A 4498-nucleotide genomic window follows, 5' to 3' on the forward strand; every position below is an offset into this window, starting at 1 on the left:
GCGGCTCCCGCCTGTTGTGCGTGTTCTCTCCGAGCGACGCGCCTGCACGCGGGCGTAGGCAGCCCCCGGCACGGGGCCCGTGTGGCGCTCAGAGGCATTTTGCTTGGCACGCCCGCCTGGGGTAGGCGGCAGGGAAGGGGCCCGGGCTGCGCTGCCACAAGTAGGATCGGACCCCTTGCTGCTCCGCCTGCCCCTGGCACCCAACATCTTACAAATGCAGGTTGCAGGTGTTTGGGGCACTCTGCCCAAAAACGTTGCCCTGACCCCTGTTCTAGATGCCCACTTCATGTGTGCTTTGCGTATTTGCCCCTGGGCATCGCAAGCTCAAATGCGTTACATGGTGGGGTGCACGCGTTGCAGATTTATATGTGCCCCCTGTGTGTTCGTGGGCAACTGCAGCAGGTTCGGGTATGCACGTGGCGGGGTCATATATGCGCATTGTGTTTTCGTGCACGTGCCTTGTCTGCTGATACGCAGGCGTTGCGTCCTTGTTTGTGGGCATTGCATGTTTACATATGGACACGGTGTGGTCGGGCACATAAGTCGCTTGTTCATGTACGCATGCTGCGTATCCATGTGTGTACATTGCATATGGGCACTACAGGTTCGTATACACAAATTGCGTATCCGTGTGTGCCCATTGCATATTTATAAATGGGTGTCACATGTTCATGTGCATACCTCACTTGTTCATGTATGCACACTGCATATCCACGTGTAGACACTGCATATTTATGGGCATCACATGTTCTTCCATGCATCTCACATGTTCGTATACACATATTGCATATCTACATGTGTACACTACATTACACATGTACCTCATGTGTTGCCTATTCATCTGTGTACATTGCATATTCATATATGTTCATGACATGTTCATTCCTATCCCTCACACCCTCATACACACATTGCATATTCATATATGTCCATCACATGTTCATATACTTACCTCATGGTCATATACACGCACTGCATTTCATGCAGAGATTGCTTATTCATATATGTCCATCACATGTTCGTATACTTACCTCATGCTCATTTGCATGCACTGCATTTCATACATGCACATTGCATATTCATATATGTGCACTGTGTGGCTGTGTACCTACCTTGCATGTTCATGTGTGTACATTACATACTTTCATATATGCCTGTGCTCTGCTAACAATATTCTCCATGCTTCTGGGCTTGTCTGGTTGCTACATGGGGCCAGGAAGAAATTGTTTTCCCCTCTTGCTGTTACATGCATTTCTGAATGGAATATTTGCTCTCTGTTTTGTATGGGCCCCAATCCCGTGAAGACTTGCCTAAATGTTTAATTTGAAAGTAGTAGCATAATTAAATTTATTTACATTTTTGCAGCCCTGAGTTCCTGTCTGTTCTTCTGTGCGCATAATTATGTGCAACATTTCAAAGTAAATACAGTTAAATGTATACCTAAGTCTTTTCAAGAAGCCTCTCACTGGAGGAGTCAGTGGCCCCACTGGTGGTTATGAAAGAGGTAGTCAAAATAAAAATCATATATTTACAACATTTTGGTAGTGTTGAGGTGATGTTGTTGCTCTGGTGGTCCAGGAAATAGGCAAGAAGCAAGAATTCTTGTAGGTGATATTTTTTGTTGGACCAGCTACACGGTTGGGATAACCATAAGCTAGCTTTCAGACATCCCACTACCCTTCCTCAGGCCTTCGGGTATCACAGTACCTTGAGGAAGAGTACTGTGACACCTAAAAGCTTGCCTATGTCTATCCTAATCATGCAGCTGGTCCAATAAAAGGTATTACCTACAAGAATTCTTGCCTCTTGCATATATTTACAAATGCCTTTTTTATTCTGTGGGTAAAACTCGGTTTATCAAAGCTTCTATTAGCTTTGTGTGGCCAAGATTTCAACTCATGGTTCTTTTCCTGCACCTACAACTCAGCTGCTCCAGGAACATTGGCAATACACTTTAATTTTTTTCCTCCCCACACTTGATCTGTCTTGTCTATCTAAGCCCTGTTCTACAAAGATTTAGGCATGTGATTGACTCTGTAAACTCTGGATAGTTCCATTGACTTCAATGCAGGATCCTGGCCTTAGATTGTATGTATAGCTGAGAATGATCATTAAGATTTTGATTTTATTTTTTCTTTATTAGTTCTAACCAAAAGTTGTGCATTATTTTGTGCAGTGTCTAACACATGGTGAGCTGTACACCAATACAGTACCTTGCAAAATAGATCTTTGATCTCAGATGGGATGTCTAGATGGTTCTTGTAATAACAGTAACTAGTGGGTCACACACATCACAGCTTCTGCATGCTGAGCTCATTGGCCATACAAGAAGTTCCTTGCACATCCCTGGCCCGTCACACTAGCTCAGTGCGTGTCACCAACGCATCTCAGGTCCCCCTTCAAGAACCCTCTTTGGGCCCCTATTCCCTTTTCCCCCTGTATCAGTGTCTCTCACTGTGCCCCTGTTCCTTCCTGCTAGGTTCCACAATCTTCCCCCTTGCCAGAGTATCTCTGTGCATCCATTCCCCTTTCATGCCTTATAAAAAGCCCCTGTTCTTTCTTGATGCTGGCAGGTCCAGATGAACCCCTGATAACAGAGGCCCTGGATGTTCCTATTCTTCCCTCCTTCATACCATTAGGCAATCTTTCTTTCCATAACAAGGGCTTGGGATGCTTTCCATTTTCCCTCCTTGCCCCTTCACTCCTGGACCAGATTCCTTCTTCTCCTTCCCATGACAACATATTTAGCATATATCTGTTACTCACAGGGCATGTGCGTACATATTCACTTACTGCACAGTAACTGAAATTACTGCACAGTGTTTGGCACATGTCTACACATGCATGCCTGTACTGTGTAGTAAATATGGCAACTTACACCAACTGGCGCGCATCATGCAAGTATCAAATTTACACCCAATTAGTTACTGCTCAGTAGCACATGTATAGATGCCATACTGCACAGTCACACTGTGTGTGGACTGGCTTGGGACTAAAGTTAGTTAGATTTGGGACTAAAGCATTAATGTGCTATAATGCCTGCACGTGTAGATGCTGGCCTATTCCCACTTACTGTGTAGTAACTGACTGCACAGTAAATGCACATCTAGACATGCCCACAGAAAAGAGACTGATCAATCCACAGGACTGGTAGCATGAAAAATGCCAAGCTATTTGTCTTTGAATAATTAATAAATAGGTGGAAATCATGGTCTGCTTTGAGCAGATCAAAAAGCTACAACTGTCTGCTAAATTATTCTCTGTAAACTCTTTTAATTAGGTTAATAAAGTAGCACATTCTTGGCTGAAGATTGCTATTAGGCAAAACTCTTCCTAGTACAATCCCTTCAAAAATATTACTGATGAGGCTCTGGATCCTGCAAGCATTTTTCCATGTTTAATTTTTCACATGTGAGCATTATTCACTTAAATCAATGAGGCTACTCAAGGTCCTTACATAAGCAAGTGAGGTGTGGGGCCAGTGTAAACACTCAGCAGTATAAATATACGGACAGAAACACGTGGGGCATTCATTGCTTAAGGAAAATCTATTTTATGTAGGAAAAGCCATGAACACTAATTCCTACTATAAATAACTACTTATTATTATCCAACATACCCATAGCCTTCTCAGGCCCCAGTGAAGAACCAGACGTAGGTCTGCTGGCTACTGTGCAGTATATCTTGCTTGTTATGCTTCTAAACTGTATTTATCTAAGGAAAGGGGGGAAACCAAGGCAGGACATAAGGGATACATTTATGAAGCATCTTAATATGCTCCAGCTTCTTTTCCAATAGATTTAAACTCTACGCAGATGGTGTGGAAACCTTTACAACAGTGGTCTCCAACCTTTTTAAGTAGGAGATCACGTTTGACATTTAAAAGCAACTCAAGATCTGTGCGCCGCCACCTCCCTCCCACCCCCCGCGCAGGAGGTAAATCTGGGGCGGGAGGGGTGCAGATCGAGGTAGAAAAAATTATTCGGGGGAGTGCCTTCCCAGCAGGTAGGTCCCGCCCAGCCGGAGTCCTACTTAACTTACTGCTACTCCTGCCTCTGCAGCACTGTCCCTCATCACGGGGGCCTCAACCTAGCCCCCACCTCTTCCCTCTCCTCCTCCATGGACTGACCTGCTGGCCTGGGGCATATGCATGCATGCATGCGGGCACTCAGCCTCCCACCCCAGCCTCAGATTGACTCCAAGAGGCTCTGAGATCTACCAGTGGATCATCCACTGGTTGGTGACCACTGTTTTACAATCACCATCCAGGCAATTTGGCACAATTCAGAGGAAATAATTCCTTTCTAGCAACACAGAGGAAGTTATGTGCAATCTCGGTGTCGCGGGGCACTCCCGCGCCCCGCTCCTAAGGAGATGCCCCAGGAAGGAGAGAGGAGTACAGGGCACCAGGGTGCCTGCTACTAGCAGGAGGAATAGGGCTGCTGAAGCACCCTGGAACAATACAGGTGCCTGGTTGCCAGGACAACCAGGTGGTCAC

The sequence above is a fragment of the Crocodylus porosus genome, unplaced genomic scaffold (assembly GCF_001723895.1).
Source record: "Crocodylus porosus isolate Cpor-Errol unplaced genomic scaffold, CroPor_comp1, whole genome shotgun sequence".
Taxonomy (NCBI): domain Eukaryota; kingdom Metazoa; phylum Chordata; order Crocodylia; family Crocodylidae; genus Crocodylus; species Crocodylus porosus.